This window comes from Girardinichthys multiradiatus, chromosome 21, assembly GCF_021462225.1.
Source record: "Girardinichthys multiradiatus isolate DD_20200921_A chromosome 21, DD_fGirMul_XY1, whole genome shotgun sequence".
Taxonomy (NCBI): Eukaryota; Metazoa; Chordata; class Actinopteri; order Cyprinodontiformes; family Goodeidae; genus Girardinichthys; species Girardinichthys multiradiatus.
The window spans coordinates 3,231,775-3,250,406 of NC_061813.1; the positions used below are offsets into that span (position 1 = coordinate 3,231,775).

An 18,632-nucleotide genomic window follows, 5' to 3' on the forward strand; every position below is an offset into this window, starting at 1 on the left:
TTGTCTGCATTGCCGGCACTAAGTCGGACCTGTTCCCAGTGCATGTTGGACTTCAGCAGGGCTACGCCTTCTCACCGGTCCTGTTCATAACTTTTATGGACAGGATTTCTAGGTGCAGCCAAGGGTAAGAGTGGATTTCATGTCTTCTTTTTGTGGATGACATGGTCCAGCTGGCTCCCACTAACCAAGACCTACAGCATACACTCTGGCGGCTCAGAGTAGAGCCGCTGCTCCTCCACATCGAGAGGGCATCTATACCGCATGCCTCCTGGGCACCTCCCTTGGAGGTTGTTCCAGGCCCGTCCCACCAGGAGGCCCAGGGGATGGCCCAGGACACGCTGAAGGGATGACCTGGGAACGCCTTGGGCTCCCCGCCCCCAGAGGAACTGGAGGAGGTGTCTGGGAAGAGGGATGTCTGGGTGTCTGCTGCCTGGTCCCGGATAATACGAAAGACAACAACAACGACGAAAATATTCTAGTTTGGGTATTATAGTTTTAAAAGTACAGCTGATAAAACATGGTTGACAGGCAAAAAAAAAATGGGAGGAGCCACTGAGGCACAGCAGATGGAGGAAGTGCGTCCTTGCACCCCTCACGGACAGGAACAGGAAGTGGAGGCACCTCATCCTCAAGCTCCTCCAGAACATGAACAATAGGAGGCAGTTCGTCCTCGAACCCCTCCGAAACAGGAAGTGGGGTAGCTCGTTCTTAAGCTCCTACGGGACAGGAACAAGAAGTGGAGGCAATCCGTCCCCAAATACCTCACAGGCAGGAACAGGATGTGAGAGCGGTTCGTCTTCGGACCCCACCGGAACAATGCCAAACCTTTTGTAATACTACTATTTTAAACACAGAGTACAGTTCTGTCCTCAAGGAGCTAAAAGCAGCACACAGCACTAACATAAGTAGAAGCCATGATGCTATTGCTATCAAAACAATGGCCTGGAACGTCATCAAACACATAATAAATTCATGTCTCCAAAGAAAACTGAAAATGTGGTGTCATTTCCTGCAGAATTACAATTTGACACATATGGCAAAATCAACAAAGAAATGATTCACTGGACACAAAATCAACGTTCTTCCATGGCCATCTTAGTCCACAGACCTAAATGCTGTAGAAAAGGAGTACTAATAAATTTGACCCAGTTGGTCTTCATAAAACATGTGTATGTCATATTAAGAGATTTGCTTTTTGCTAGTGAGTAAATCTACACATATTAAAGAATAGATATTTTAAAATATTTTAGAGGTGGTATGATACTACAATTAAAAATTCATTTATTTTATGACATTTTTACATATCTCGGCCTTTTTAATTAAACCACTCACATGTGCATTGTTCAGATCATAGTTGTAACAGAAGTGTAATATCTAAAGTGGGTATTGTTAACATCACCTTTTCTTTGTATTTTCTCAATGTCCTTCTTTATCACAGTCCCACACAATGATGGCGTGACGGCCTTCCCACTAGAGATTAAACTCCAGCCCCAAGTACATAGGAATCACACAAATCAAAAATAATCAGGAGGAGGAATCAAACCTTAAAACCAAATTTAACAGTGTTAATCTTCTAGATTAGTATTGCACTGCAGCAAATAAAAAAATACATAAGGTTCTTAAGAAACAGAGTAAATGGTTAAACCATTCTCCATTCAGAGAGAACGTTCTTCTAAAACCTCTCTTAACGAGAACCCAGGTCCAGCCGCCACATCAACAAAGGGCAACATTCTATAGGTCAGTTTGGTTCCCTCTCATCATCTTTCAAAAGTCTACTGATAGAGAGATAGGCACTGCTCCTTTTAGCAGTGATAATCAAATATATTTGCTCAGGGTTTTCATGCAAAAGAAAGAAACAGACTTTAGCAAGGATAGTTTAAGCAATCACCTTTTTCCCTGGAAGCATGTTCTGTGCCATTCTATCTCCCATGTTTTTGGTTTGTTTTGTTAGTCTAGAATAGCAGAGCTTTCTTTTCCTCTATTTCTTCTGGCTTAGTTTAGGTGACAGTTAGGCCCTGTTTTGTTTTATTTATTTCTTTGATTTGGCACAACCTAACCGCCCCTTTCCCCCCCACAGGTTGTTCAACCCTATTGGGGTCTGTTTTTTTGAAAAGAGAAATATAAATCCCATTGTACCACACTTACAAAGACTGACATTTTATTATGGTTGTCCTGTGTGTTCTCCCTCCTTCAACTTGAGGGGGGGGCCGTAACATAAGTGGGGGCTCGTCCGGAATCTTAAATAATTCCTGAGCTGAGGACAACCACAGTAATTGCCAGGTCTTTGTGATTGTTTGAAGATGAACTTTGACTTAAAGGAGTTCATTCAGGCTCCTTGACGTGAGAAGGTTGAGTTATGTTGTAAGAAGGACTTGTTGGCCATTGCAGACCATTTTGATATTTCTCTGAAGAAGCATGTTGTTAAACAGGAAATTAAGAATATTGTTTTGCAAAAACCGGTGGAGCTGAAAATCCTAGGGAACTCAAGTGAAACTGTTCTGGATGTTTGTGATCGTGTTTCTCCTGGTGAATTAGGAGTCTCCCCGTCGGAAACAGCAGGAGCTGCCGCCATGATAACTCCCCCAAAGGTGTTGGAGGAACATCAGGTGCCTCCTGGGACTTTACCTCGCTTTGATCCAGGGTCACCACACCTCGGTAGTTCCAGTGGTAATGTCAGACTTAAGGTTCGACTGGCTCGCCTTCAGTTGGAAGCGCATGAAAGAGAGATGGTATGTAAAGCTGAGTTTGATCTCAGACTTGAGATTCGGAAGCTGGAAATTGAAGCTGAGAATGAGATCAAATTAAAACAGCTCGAAGTGGAAGCTATGAGGCTTTCGCAAAGTCAGTCATTGCTTGGTTTATCTGTTCCACTTGATTCTGTGGAGGTATTGTTAAATAAAAACAAGTTTGATGTTAGCAGAAATATTGCTTTGGTGCCACCATTTAGGGAGTCAGAAGTTGATTCCTACTTCAATGCCTTTGAAAGGATTGCAACAGCACTAGAGTGGCCAAAGGAGATGTGGGCTGTGCTGCTGCATTGTAAGCTAATGGGTAAAGCACAATAAGTTGTATCATCACTGTCAATTGAGGATGGCATGAATTATGATGTACTGAAACAGTCTATCTTGCGTGCTTATGAGCTTGTGCCAGAGGCTTACAGGCAAAGATTTAGGAATCATAAGCGGTCTAGTAGTCAAACCTACGTGGAGTTTGCACAAGAAAAAGCTGTCTTATTTGATAAATGGTGTGCAGCTAATGAAGTCAAGGGAAGCTATGAATATCTTCGTCAGCTAATCTTGCTGGAAGAGTTCAACACTACATTGCCTGAACAAATGGTGGTTTACTTAAATGAGCAAAAAGTGGCCTCGTTATCAAAAGCTGCAGTCTTGGCTGATGAGTTCATGTTGACACATAAAAATGTGTTTGTAGCTGGACCTCGTACAGATAGGGTTTCAACCGCCCGTCCCCCAAAACCTGAACCAGGTCAGTCAGAAACCAAGACCAAGCAGCCACCTTTTCTTTCACGGGAGGTACAGGAGTGCTTTTACTGTCATAAAAAAGGTCATGTCATTGCTGACTGCCTTTTGTTAAAGAATAGAGCTTCGTCAGCCCCAACAAAAGGCATGGGTTTGCTTAAAAATGTATCTCAGCCCAGTACCCAGATGTCTAAAACTGAGAATGATCTAGATCCCTGTTTCAAACCCTTTGTTACTCAGGGTTTTGTTTCTCTAACAGGGGATCCAAAGGATAACCAGCCAGTCACAATACTGAGGGACAGGTGGTTCCCAGTCTGTTATCCGAGAGGGCATTTGTCTTTTTCTGCCAGGTCATCTTGTCTGTCAAGTGTGGTCATCCAAGGTATTGGAATGTATTTTGTTTCTACTCCATTGCATTATATTCACATTAGCTCACATCTTGTGAGTGGTTTTTGCAGAGTTGCCGTTCTTCCCACCTTGCCCATAAGAGGGATTGACCTCATTCTGGGGAATGACTTGGCTGGTGGAAAGGTGTTGCCTGTGCCTGAGGTTTTGGACGCTCCTGACACAAGCCTGGAGGTTGAACAATCAATGTCTCCTAACATTTTCCCTGCTTGCGTGGTAACAAGAGCCCAGTCCATGAAATATGGCCTTGATTTGTCTGACTCTTTTCTTGCCATAAAAACCTGTCCAGAAGATGCTAGTTCCGGGGGTAATCCTAACAAAGCTGAAAATGTGCTCTCTCTTCCAGAACCAGACATAACAAAGTTTCCCGCTTCCAGGGAGGAGTTTATTGCTGCACAGAAACAGGACACGACCCTGGGGAAGTGTTATGTTTCTGTTCTTAACCAGGAGGAAGCCCAAAAAAGGAAAGTGACATATGTGGTTGAGACGGGTCTCCTACTGCGTCGCTGGACTGGTGACAACCTAGAAGATTGGGATGCTGTTTATCAGGTGGTGGTGCCAACAGTGTACCGGATGCAGGTGCTAGCTTTAGCACATGATCATCGACTGTCGGGGTATTTGGGCATAAATAAAACGTATAACAAAGGTCCCAAACACTACTTTTGGCCAGGACTCAAGTCTGATGTTTCACGCTTTTGTCGTACCTGCCATGTTTGCCAAGTTGCTGGCAAACCAAATCAGGTCATTCCTCCTGCTGCTTTGTCCCCAATTCCTGTAATGGGTGAACCATTTGGAAGGGTGATAGTTGATTGTGTATGTCCCTTGCCAAAGTCTAGGGGTGGAAACCAGTTCATATTAACCATAAAGTGTACTTCCACCAGGTTTCCTGAGGCCGTGTCTTTGAGGAGGATCACCACTCCTGTCATAACAAAAGCACTAGTAAAGTTCTTTTCAGTATTTGGTCTTCCTAGGATTGTCCAGACTGACCAGGGCACCAACTTTAAATCTAGGGCCTTTGCTCACACACTGAAGGAGTTGGGTGTAGAGCATGTCACATCAAGCCCTTACCATTCTGAACGTCAGGGTGCACTTGAAAGACTTCACCAAACTTTAAAGTCCATGTTACGCAAATTCTGCATGGATACAGGGAGGGACTGGGATGAAGGTATCCCACTTTTGTTATTTGCGGTACGGGAGGCAGTGCAAGAATCTTTAGGTTTTAGTCCTGCTGAGCTTGTGTTTAGACATGAAGTTAGAGGGCCTTTAAATGTACTTAAAGACAAGCTGGTTGTCCCCTCTAAAATAGTTAGGAGTATCCCAGAGTATGTGGCAAAAATGAGGGAGCGCCTTCAGAAAGTTTGCTCTCTTGTTCGAGAGGCTTTAACGTTGAAACAGAGTAGAATGAAAAAGCACTATGATCAGAAAGCTGTGGCTCGTGAATTTCATCCAGGTGATAAGGTTTTGGTCTTGCTGCCCATCCTCGGTTCTTCTCTGGAGACAAAATTTTCTGGACCATATGTGGTAGAAAAGAAGCTTAGTGAGACAAATTATGTTGTCCAGACTCCCAACCGACACCGCAAAACTAGACTCTGTCATATCAATATGATGAAACGGTATAATTCAAGAGAAAATGATCAAGTTTCTGAAAGTCAGGCTGACTCAGTTTCACCTATAGCCTGTATGGCTTCAATTCCTACCGATGAGGAGTGGGTCATGCAAAAAGGTGCTTCCCAGCTTGCAAGGCATAATAATAGTGAGGTTTTGTCTAACCTACCCACTATTTGTCACATTTACCAGCTGACCAGGCTCAAGACGTTGAGAAACTCATGCTAGACTTCCGATGTCTATTCAGTGATGTTCCTACCCAAACAAATGTGCTGTCTCATGACATAGTTCTTACCAATCCGGTACCTATAAAACAGCGAGCATACCGTGTCAATGCTATAAAAAGGGAAGTTATGAAACAGGAAGTGAAGAACCTTGTTAAAAATGGACTTGCTATTCCAAGTTGTAGCCCATGGAGTTCTCCATGTTTATTGGACATGAAGGCTGATGGAACCCCAAGGTTCTGTACTGATTTTCGAAAAGTGAATGCTGTAACAGTCCTTGATGCATATCCCTTACCCCTCATCGATGACTGTATCGATGATGTGGGGCCAGCTACATATGTCACCAAACTTGACATGCTAAAGGGGTACTGGCAAGTATCATTAACGAAAAGGGCCTCCGATATTTCTGCTTTTGTAACGCCTGACAGTTTTTTTCAGTACACAGTGATGCCTTTTGGGTTATGTAATGCTCCAGCTACGTTTCAAAGGCTTGTAAATAAAGTACTGGGAGGTGTGCCGAACTGCCGAGTGTACCTAAATGACATTGTTATATACTCCAGTGATTGGACTGACCATCTTGTTACCTTGCGTGAGATTTACAAACGCCTCGCAGCCACCTCACTGACACTCAATCTCTCAAAATGTGAGTTTGGTAAAGGTACCATTCTCTACCTTTGTCAACAAGTTGATGGAGGTCAGGTGTGTCCTGCAGATGCTAAAGTCAAAGCCATCTCTGACTTTCCAGTTCCTTCTAACAGAAGGGAGCTCCGTCGATTCCTGGGGATGGCCGGGTTCTATCGTCGCTTTTGTACGAATTTTTCAACGGTAGCAGCCCCTTTAACTGCTTTGACCAGTCCTTCTAGACCTTTTACATGGTCTGAGGAGTGCCAGCATGCGTTTCAGAATCTGAAAGGATTGCTTTCTTGTTCTCCTGTTCTTTCCACCCCAAATGTCAACCTGCCATTTAAAGTGGAGGTAGATGCCAGTGCAGTTGGGGTAGGAGCTGTACTGCTGCAGGAAGATAAAGATGGCATAGATCATCCTGTAGGTTACTTCTCAAGGAAATTCAACCTTCATCAAAGTAGGTATTCTACTATTGAAAAAGAAACGCTTGCATTGCTTTTGGCCTCGCAGCATTATGAGGTTTATCTTGGCTTGAGTGTGGAGCCCATAACAGTCTTCACAGACCATAACCCACTTGTCTTCCTTTGTAGGATGTACAATCAAAATCAGCTACTTATGCGGTGGGCTTTAATCATTCAGGAGTACAACCTCAAGATCTGCCATAAAAAAGGGTCGGAAAATGTTTTGGCCGATGCTTTGTCACGTATGTTTTGACCTTGCGTTTTTAGTTTTAGGCATACCAAACACCTTGTTTGGAGTTGTAAGGGTGGGGGTGTTACATGTCTGCTGGACTGTGTGTTTTTCTCCCCCCTTGTGTCTCCTGTCTCTTACAGGTTCAGAGTGTAGGGTGATGCCAATTTGCCTTGATTGGCTTGAGGGAGCCGATCAGGCAGCTCTACATAAACTGCTCACCTGTAGGGCAGGGGGTGTGGCTTCACCTGGCTGGCTTTTTGGCACATGCTTTGTTCTGCAGCATTGTTTCAAGGTTTGCGGGCTAGGTAAGTTTGGGGTACCTTGTACATTTCCATCACGTAGTTTTTCCTCTGTTATACACACTATGTAAGTAGGTTGGTGCCACCCATGTAATGTTTTTGGCTTGTTTTGTTAGTCTAGAATAGCAGAGCAATATTTTCTTTCGCACACCACTGCCTTCAATCCACCTGGCAAATGTCAGCTCTCTAAACAACAAGATGGACGAGCTGCTTCTCCTCACCGGTAAAAACACGGACTTCCGTGGATCAGCGGTTCTCTGCTTCACCGAGACATGGCTAAGTGAAAACATCCCGGACCGCGCACTGCTGATGCCGGACTTCCAGCTGCTCAGAGCGGATCGCAGCGCGGAGCTATCGGGGAAGAGGCGAGGAGGCGGAATCTGCTTTTATATAAATGAAGGTTGATGCAGAGACGTAAAGTGCTGGGAAAAACATGTAGCCCGGATCTGGAGTCATTTTCCATAATCTGTAAACCGTTTTATTCACCGAGAGAGTTTTCCTCGTTTATAATAATCGGCTCATATTTTCCACCGCATGGCTGCACTTCTGCCACTGAAAAACATCTCGCTGAGCTGATTACAGACGTGGAGAAAAAATACACGGACTCTTTCATCGTAATACTGGGAGATTTTAACAGTGCAAACCTCTCCAAAGAACTCCCCAAATACAGACAGCATATTAAGTGTCCCACCAGAGACAAAAACACACTGGACCATTGTTACACAGCTTTAAAGGACTCATATCATGCTGTTACCAGGGCTGCTCTGGGTTTTTCGGATCATTATCTAATCCACCTCATCCCAACCTACAGACAGAGACTAAGAGCTTCCAAACCCAAGGTTCACACTGTTAAGAAGTGGACTGAGGAATCAAAGCAGATGCTACAGGCCTGCTTTGAATGCACAGACTGGACTGATCTAAACCAACTAACTGATGTGGTGACATCATACATTAGTTTCTGTGAGGACATGTGTGTGCAGACCAAGACCTTCTGCACCTTTGGGAATAACAAACCATGGTTTACTCCACACCTCAGGAACCTGCGCAGGGAAAAGGAAGAAGCTCACAGCAGTGGAGATTGGGCGCGGTACAGGCAGGCCAGGAACAAACTAACAAAAGAGATCAAAGCAGCCAAGAGAAGCTACAGTGAGAAGCTTAAGAACAGCCTTTCTGGTGATACTTTGGCTGTATGGACCGTTCTGAGAAACCTGACTGCCTACAAGAGCCCCTCCACCCATCCTGAACAGAGTCGTCTCCTGGCCATCTCCCGGCTTCTACTGCAGACAGGACAAGAAGCCATTCACACCTCAAATCATCCCCTCTACATCCCATTCAGGAACAAATTCCTCCCATAAAGCAACCAACGCCCCACCATCAGATCCTCTGCCTGCACTAAAGATCTCCGAGGAAGAGGTAAACAGGCTCTTTCAGCGCATAAAAACAAAGAAAGATGGAGGACCTGATAACGTCTCCCCATCATGCTTGAAAACCTGTGTAAATCAACTCGATCCGATCTTCACAAGGATCTTCAACAAGTCACTGGAGAAATGTGAGGTCCCCTCCTGCCTCAAACGATCCACCATCATCCCGCTGCCCAAGAAACCCACTATCGTAGGATTAAATGACTACAGGCCTGTAGCCCTGACGTCTGTGATCATGAAGTCCTTTGAGCAGCTGGTGTTGAAGCACCTGAAAGACATCACAGGCCCCCAGCTGGACCCCCTGCAATTTGCTTACCGAGCAAACAGGTCGGCAGATGATGCTGTTAACTTAGGTCTACACTTCATCCTGCAACACCTCGACCACCCAGGGACGTACGCCAGGATCCTGTTTGTAGACTTCAGCACGGCCTTCAACACCATCATACCAGACATCCTCCACCAGAAGCTCAGCCAGCTCAACGTCCAAGCCTCCACCTGTCAGTGAATCAACAGCTTCCTGACGGACCGACAGCAGCAGGAGAGACTGGGGAACATCTTCTCCCGATCCAGATCAATAAGTACTGGTGCCCCCCAGGGGTGTGTTCTATCCCCACTCCTCTTCTCTCTGTACACAAATGACTACACCTCATCGGACTCGTCTGTGAAACTCCTTAAGTTTGCATACGACACCACTGTCATTGGACTGATCCAGGACGGTGATGAGTCTGCATACAGACAGCAGGTGGATCGGCTGGTACACTGGTGCGGTCAGAACTACCTTGAACTGAACCCACTCAAGACTGTGGAAATGGTGGTGGACTTTCGGAGAACACCACCCCCATACACCCCCCTCACCATCCTCAACAACACTGTATCGGCCGTGGACCACTTCAGGTTCTCAGGAACCACCATCTCTGAGGACCTGAAATGGTCTTCACACATAGACACTGTTCGAAAGAAGGCCCAGTAGAGACTGTACTTCCTGAGGCAACTCAAAAAGTTCAACCTTCCACAGGAGCTGTTGGTCATCTTCTACACTGCCATCATTCAGTCTGTCCTGTCTTCATCCATCTCAGTGTGGTTTGGCTCATCCACAAAACAGGACAGGTCCAGACTGCAACGAATAATCAGGACTGCAGAGAGAATAATCAGGGCTGACCTTCCCTCCATCAAGGACTTATACAGGTCTAGGGTCAGGAAAAGAGCTGCTAAAATCTCTGCCGACCCCACACACCCTGCACATAAACTGTTCAGAGCTTTACCTTCAGGCTGCCGCTACAGAGCACTGTTCACTAAAACCAGCCGCCACAGAGACAGTTTCTTCCCCCAGGCTGTTTCTCTGATGAACATTCAATAGAGTACAAAACAACAGCATACAGATGTTGCAAATGCACCTTTTTTGTTTGATATGTGTATATTATACATTGTAAATTGTAAATTTGTATATTCTGTAATGCAGAATATTGCATTGTACATTGTATATTGTACATTGTAAATTGTAAATTTGTATATTCTGTAATGCAAAAACAGAACAAAAGAGCAAAGTGTACCGGAGTCAAATTCCTTGTTTGTATGCACGAACTTGGCAATAAAGCTGATTCTGATTTCTTCTGGCTTAGTTTAGGTGACAGTTAGGCCCTGTTTTGTTTTATTTATTTCTTTGATTTGGCACAACCTAACCGCCCCTTTCCCCCCCACAGGTTGTTCAACCCTTTCGGGGTCTGTTTTGTTGAAAAGAGAAAAATAAATCCCATTGTACCACACTTACAAAGACTCTGACATTTTATTATGGTTGTCCTGTGTGTTCTCCCTCCTTCAACTTGAGGGGGGGGCCGTAACATCCGTGAAATCCATGTCCGCCATGTTCCGTTGAAACCAGCAAGCAGCCGATAGAAGCTCCTCCTAGTTGATGATGCGGCGAAGCGTTGCCGTTTGTTGCCATTTGGCAACGCGGAGTCCACGCAGAATGTGAAGCGAGCAACGGCACACAAATGACGCAAAATATTGGCAGAATCCGCGTTTGGTGTGAACACACCATTAGACAGTAAACCGCATGAGTGTTTGCATACATCTCCACAATTGCTGCATAAATTCTAGTTGAAGATTTTAGTTAATAGAAGACTGTCTCCAATATTATTTTCACACACTGATCCTCTGCTTCTTAAGCTTCATAGTGTCCGCAGATTCTGGATAGTGGGAACGACTACAGTTTGTAGTCGAAGCATGATGGGGTCACAGTGGAGTTGATAATAATCCTCATCTACAGCATCCAGGCATCGGAGTCAATTTTGGCCGCAGTTGAAGTAACGTGGTCCTCACTGTAGATATGAGCGCAGAAGACATCCATCCATTAACTTCATCCTGCTCCTGCGAAGCTTGTGGAAGTCGCAAGTTGCCTTAAGCCTCCACGTCAACCTCATCCACCGGTCCCATAGTGCTGTCGACAACACCCTCCTCTTTCTCTTCGATCTCTTCATGTGAGGTACTTAATTCAAGAATATCGCTTGGAGACAGTTCTCTCAACGAAGAGCATAAGGAGTATGTAGAGTAGAAGGAGGGAGATGGAGGGTAGTACGGACTCATATTGGAGCTTCCAGAGGAGTCAGGCGAGAACACGCTCTCACACAGTGACAGTGGACTGATAGTCCTCTGACCCTGTAAAGCAAGGTAACTCGAGAAGCCCTATGCCCCATATATCGTAGGGGTTCATAGTCTGTGCTTTGCTTCAGAAGAGTGAAGACGGCATCTGACACGACACAGTTTTTATTTACTCATGCGACCTAAGAGCGAACACAAAAACAAAGCTACAGAAAACTATGTACAATACAAATGGTTAAGAACCAATTAAAACTGAGCCCTAGTTGAGCATTGCAGTCTGTGAGAATGATGATAATAACATAAGATAGTGGATCTTCAATGGAAAAGAGGTACTGCCTCAGGACACACTGTTATTTAAGGAGCCAAACAATTGGGAGGGGGGAGAGAATATAAAACAAAAACACACAGTTGCAGTTTTCAAGACATACAAAGGCCCCAGGTGCAGGCCTATTTATTTCAAAATGTTGTACGTTTTTAAGAAAAATAAAGTTTAGTTTTATGTGATTAAGAGTATAAAATCTCCCCCGCAACATCAACTGTCGGTTAACTCGGGAAAGCGGCAGAAGAAATCTGTCCTCATTTGTTGGTCACGGGAGTCGCTTTCTGGCTCCATCTGCTGCTGCTACTGATGATCGTTACCGTGCTCCTGGCAGTTTGGCTAAACATCACACCCAGGAAGGCATAAAGGATGGGGTTCAGGCAGCAGTGGAAGTAGGCCAGCGCTTCAGTGATGCAGATCCACATCTCCACCGCCTGCTGCAGCTCGCAGCTGGGGGACACGACGATGTTCGGCATCATAAGAGTGTCCACAACGATGCCGACACAGCAGGGCAGCCAGCAGCCGAATAAGCAAACAATGAGGATTACCGTCATCTTCAGGGATTTCTTCTTCAGCACCTGGCCCTTGGCACCTTGGGAGAGACTGCAGATGATGATACAGTAGCAGACAAGGATGACCAGACGGGGTAGGACAAAGCCCACCAGGATGTGCAGGAAGCGGAAAACCACCATCCATATCAGACCGCTTTCCGCTGGGTAGATGCGCTGACAGGATGCGCTCAAATGGGCGCTCTCCATGACGTCCTCCGCAAAGAGGTAGCTGGAGGAGCTTACATTCTGTTCATCCTAGACTCTGGCAAACACCAGGTCAGGTATGGTCAGGTATGGTCAGGATGGCAGCAGGCAGCCACACTCCGACATTGATCAGTCAGCTTGCCAGCAATGTCCTCCTAAAGTAGAAAAATACAGTGTTTTAGTTTTTTTTTTTTCTTTTCTTAGTTTCAAAGTTCTTAAAATCCAGAAAAAAATGTTTATAAACTAGGGTTTCTAACTTCTATAAACTTCTAACTCAAGAATAACACTTTAAAACTTCAGAGAGCTGTACATCACGTTTCTAGATATAGGAAAACAGCATGAAGACGACGCAAGCTTCGCTTCAGTTAAGAAAAAAAAAACGGTTTTGGTGGACAGTATGTTTGTGTGTTTTGCAGCAGGACGATTAGTTGTTTTCCCATGTCGAAAAGCAAACACACATCAGTTCCCAAGACCACGAAATAAAGAAAGAATACCCCCCCCCCCCCAAATTGACTTTCAAGCACGTCCATAACCAACTCCGCCAAGAAGCATCCGTGGGGCACGCATATCCTGCGCTCCACCAGCGGAGAGCAACCAGTGCCCTGCGGAGCTACTCGAGGAACAGACTCCTCCTGTGCATCGTCTGAGATATCCACCTGGGGTTGGTTTCCTGCCAGAGCACATAGACGTTGTAAGCGGACACGTCGAGGATGTTGTAAAACAGGGCAGTGGTCCAGTGGCGCATCATCCTATGACAGCTTGTCGAGGTTGTCCACTCCTCCCTTGTTGGCGTTGTAGTGGAGCAGGACCAGAGGCTTCTTGTCCCGGCGCCGGTGCGCCACGTCGACCCTACCACAGTGCAGTGTTCCGAGCACGCTGTTATTGTTGCTTCTGCTGCTGCTCCTGCTGCTGCTTCCTCCTCCTTATCCTCCTCCTCCTTCTCCTCCAATGGCGAGCCAACGCTCCACAAGCCGGTATAAGGTGAAAAAGTTGTGTCACGTCATGTTGCGTGCTCCAAGTCCTCGAGTCAGGTCGAGCACCACGCGCATCCCCAGATCTGTCTCAGGACCTCGGGCGCCAAGTAGCCTGCCTGTGTACACACTCATTCTCCACGCATAGCTGGACTTGGCGTCGCAGGCCACCCACAGCTTGATCCCAAGCCCAACTTGCTGAGATGAACAGGAGCAGGACGAGGACGACTGGGAGGACGGCTGGGACCACGACGGCCGATAGGAGTGCGAGCGACAGAATACTAGAAGAAAGATAAGGATGAGGACGACCGGTACGACCAGTAGCAGCAGCATCACCAGCAGGATGACGAGGAGGAAGAGGAGAAAAAAAGAAGGGGAAAAATGAGCAGGAGCATGACAAGGATGACCGGAAGGATGAAGAGAAGCACAAGGGGCTGTAGGAGAAGAAGATTGAGATGGACGATGGCGAGGATGACCGGGAGGATGACCAGGGGGACGCCGACGACAAACAAGAGTGCAAGAAGTTGTAGGAGAAGGATGAGGACGACTGGGGGAAAAATGACTGGTGGGACACCGACGATGAACAGGAGTGCAAGAAGTCGTAGGAGGAGAGGGAGAAAGATGAGGACGACCGGGAGGATGCCGACGAGGAGTACCAGGAGAGGAAGGAGGAAGAAAAGAAGGAGAGGGAGAGGGAGGAGGATATGGTGGTGGTCCCAAGCAATACACGCAGGAACACCTATGGTCGAAAGACGCTACTTTTGCAATTGGCCTGGTGAGTTGTTTGGCTGACTGCATGCTCGTAGTTTGAGTCTAACTGTCCTTGAAAAACAGGATTCCTTGGGATCTTTGGCTACTGACGGAGTCAGTCGCGTGTCCTGATCCTGAGACAGACCGCCGACACCGGATCCGTTCAGGGGATCTGAATCAAGTATCACAGTAATGTCACTATCGGAGTCAGAGTCTGAGACCCCCTTGTTCGTTTCGTGGTACTACAGAGTTTCTTCTCATCGGCATGGTGTTCATTCGAGTCACAGAAGGATGTCCGTTTAGCCGGTCTGGTCTCCATACTCACATAATCACAGACAGACATACTATATATACAGTCCCTTTGCACTAATTATATTTAACTGAATATAAAATTAATAAATAAATAACATTTCAGTCTGTTAAGGGTTGTCATGTGAATACCAGCCCAACAAAGCGGGGGTATTAGGACAAAATTGAAAGGGATGAGCCAATCTCATCCCATAAGCATAGACGGCGCGTTGTGGCCAATCTTCTGTGTTTAAAATCACCCTTTAAATAAATTTTGTCTTTAAAACTTTAAAAAACTTTAAAAAAAAACACAAAAACAGAACACATAAACTGAGTACATGTGCTGACAGCTAATCTGCTAGCACTAAGATGGCTGCGTTTTCAACACAAACAAAGTCAAATGTTATAAAACGAAAAATGTTTATGATTATTTCATTCTAAACTACTTCTCTCTGCCCAAAACACTACCTCTTACATAAACCGTGCTGAGGGAATGTTGTCCGGGGCGACAAAGTTGAGGAAAGTATCCACAGTCAACAAAGGGTTAACCTACAGCTAACCTTCATAGGTGTAGGGTGGGGTGGGGCGGCTCGTGCTGCTGGGCCGGCCAAAATGCACATTACTGCTGTAGCCACGGTGATGCAGTCCCATTGTCCTTCCTTCAGATCGGGAAAAACTGCTCCACTCAGTGTTGTAGAGACAGGGTCTCTGCTGGAAACTCTCTGGAACACAGTTTGTAGACCTCAGAGATAAAAGTCAAGCAATGCTTGTACCTTAATTACCCCCATTCATGAATGAATACCGGATACACAAGCAGCAATTCATTCCTACTTAACTTAGTGCATATGATCACGTGATCGTATGACACTCTTGGATCCAGTTTGAAGAGTTATGTCTATTTGCCAGCAAAGACACATTAGTGTGCTGTGCTCCTCCGTCTAGTTCCACTGGGGGCCTGCATGGAAGAGGTCTGTTTGTTGCAAAAGTGAGGTTTTATTCAAACAGTGACGTCACCGGAAGTCCGCTGTTACTCCTGTTCTTGGCTGTGAGGGAATTAGCTTAATGTGATTTATTTTGAAAGTTCCAGAACAGTTCTTACTGGCATTTAATGTTGTAAACCATGGCTGGGGTCCCAACAATACATAAAACATAGCTGGGGTCCATTCGATCCCCTCTGGGACAGCAAACGGGAGGGGTGAGGGAAAAAAAACATGAAAACCATAATCGGGTCCACTCGGCCCCCTCTTGGACAGTGGGGGTAAAGGTAAAAATAAATAAATAAATTGAAAAGCATGGCCAGGGTCCACCCAACCCCTCTGGGACAGGGGATGCTGTAAAACACTGCTACATCATCCTACGAAAGCTGTAGGCGGTGAGGAGCTTCTCGAGGTTGTCCACTTCTACCTTGTTGACGTTGTAGTGGAGCAGGACCAGAGGCTTCTTGTTCCGGTGCTTGTGCTCCACGTCAACGCCACCGTGGTGCAGCGTGCTGAGCAGCACGTTCCTGCCCTTTTGGGTATGTAGGAGATGAGCGCTGCGCGGGGCATCAATGCGCAGGGCATCGAGAGCGCGTCCTGGTCCCTGGTGCGCGAGAGTGCGGGTGACAGCTCGGGTTTGTTTTTGCGCATGGTGCCGAAAAGCGTCAGGCGGTTGCTGCTGCCGCCACCGCTACTGCTGTTGTTGCTGTTGCTGCTTCTGTTCCTGCTCCTGCTGTTTCTGCTTCTTCTTCTTCTACTGCTGCTGGTGCTGCTGCTGCTGCTTCTGCTCCTGCTCCTGCTCCTGCTCTTGCTCTTGCTTCTGTTCCTGCTGGTACGAGGTGAAAAAGTTGTTGCACATCACGGGTCCTCAAGTCTGGTCGAGCACCACGTGCATCCCCAGATCCTTCTCAGGACCTCAAGCACCCAGGGGCCTGCCTGTGTACACACACATCCTCCACGCGTAGCTGGACTTGGTGCCGCAGGCCACCCACAGCTTGATCCCGTACTTGCCCAGCTTTCTGGGTATGTACTGGCAGAAGGGACATCGTCCTTGTAGAGGGCAGACACGGGGATTAGGAGACGGAGGAGGAGACGGGAGAGGAGAGGAGACGGGGGGGGCGGGAGGTGTGAGGAGAGGAGAGTAAACGGGGAGAGGAGAATGGAAAATTAGAGAGACGATTGGAAGATGAGAGAGGAGAGGAGAGGAGAGGAGAGGAGAGGAGAGGAGAGGAGAGGAGAGGAGAGGAGAGGAGAGGAGAGGAGAGGAGAGGAGAGGAGAGGAGAGGAGAGGAGAGGAGAGGAGAGGAGAGGAGAGGAGACGGGGGGCGGGAGGGGTGAGGAGAGTAAACGGGGAGAGGAGAGGAGATTGGAAAATTAGAGAGACGATTGGAAGATGAGAGAGGAGATGAGAGGAGAGGAGAGACTGGAGGGGAGAGGGGAGGAAAGAAGACAGGGAGAGGAGAGGAGAGGAGAGGAGAGGAGAGGAGAGGAGAGGAGAGGAGAGGAGAGGAGAGGAGAGGAGAGGAGAGGAGAGGAGAGGAGAGGAGAGGAGAGGAGAGGAGAGGAGAGGAGAGGAGAGGAGAGGAGAGGAGAGTGCGTAGAAATGCTTGAGCGGCATGGGGGTCGCCCCAAATGACGTCTCTGCCGCTGCTGCCGTCTCCGCATCTCCTGCCAGTAGTCGGCGTCACCGCTGCAGCGGCTAAACCACCTACTCTGTGGCCTCGAGTACCAGGCACTCCACCTCAGGCGAATGAAACACACGGAAGGCAGGGAGCACATCTCGATCCGCCCTGAGGGCCAGCGTGCACAGGCTTGATCCCCTTCGGTGCGGCCCCGACACGAGGGGATTGGGAGTCTAGTTGGCTTCAGCCACTACAGCGAAGCTTGCGTGACTCCGAGGAGTCGAGGTCAGAGTCTGCTGCTGCCGCTGCTGCCTCCGCTGCCTTTGCCCCTGCTGCTGCCGCTGATGGCCCTGCCCCTGCTGCGAGCATGGGTGAGGATACCATTGTATTTTGCCATATCTGCAAAGGTAACCTGGTGCAACAGTCTCCTTTGTATCTTGGCCTTCGTCTTCTTCTGTCTGGTTTGTCTTCTATGTCTTGTTTGTCTCCTTCTTCTTCTCCTTCTTCTTTTTCTGCTTCTTTGTATTCTTTCTCTTTTGGTTGTTGCTGTTGTTGTTCTTCCTTCTCCTCTTCTTCTACTTCTTCGACTGGTACGTTGTCTGCTCTATCCTCCTCTCCCTATTTGTTGGCTAGTCATGTTGCATCGCTTCCTCGTTCTTCTACAGGTCCTTCTCAAAATATTAGCATATTGTGATAAAGTTCATTATTTTCCAGAATGTCGTGATGAAAATTTAACATTCATAAATTTTAGATTCATTGCACACTAACTGAAATATTTCATGTCTTTTATTGTCTTAATACGGATGATTGTGGCATACAGCTCATGAAAACCCAAAATTCCTATCTCACAAAATTAGCATATCATTAAAAGGGTCTCTAAACGAGCTATGAACCTAATCATCTGAATCAACGAGTTAACTCTAAACTCCCAGCCTGGTTCATTACTCAAAACCCCAATCATAGGTAAGACTGCCGACCTGACTGCTGTCCAGAAGGCCACTATTAACACCCTCAAGCAAGAGGGTAAGACACAGAAAGAAATTTCTGAACGAATAGGCTGTTCCCAGAGTGCTGTATCAAGGCACCTCAGTGGGAAGTCTGTGGGAAGGGAAAAGTGTGGCAGAAAACGCTGCACAACGAGAAGAGGTGACCGGACCCTGAGGAAGATTGTGGAGAAGGGCAGATTTCAGACCTTGGGGGACCAGCGGAAGCAGTGGACTGAGTCTGGAGTAGAAACATCCAGAGCCACCGTGCACAGGCGTGTGCAGGAAATGGGCTACAGGTGCCGCATTCCCCAGGTCAAGCCACTTTTGAACCAGAAACAGCAGCAGAAGCGCCTGACCTGGGCTACAGAGAAGCAGCACTGGACTGTTGCTCAGTGGTCCAAAGTACGTTTTTCGGATAAAAGCAAATTCTGCATGTCATTCAGAAATCAAGGTGCCAGAGACTGGAGGAAGACTGGGGAGAAGGAAATGCCAAAATGCCAGAGGTCCAGTGTCAAGTACCCACAGTCAGTGATGGTCTTTGGTGCCGTGTCAGCTGCTGGTGTTGGTCCACTGTGTTTTATCAAGGGCAGGGTCAATGCAGCTAGCTATCAGGAGATTT

At 46.9% G+C, this 18,632-nt stretch overlaps 1 pseudogene; it reads right to left on the reverse strand.

Annotated features, from left to right (window-relative positions):
- Positions 1-11,895: 11,895 nt before the first annotated feature.
- LOC124858433 lies at positions 11,896-12,546 on the reverse strand (annotated as a pseudogene).
- Between the last annotated feature and the right edge of the window lie 6,086 nt (positions 12,547-18,632).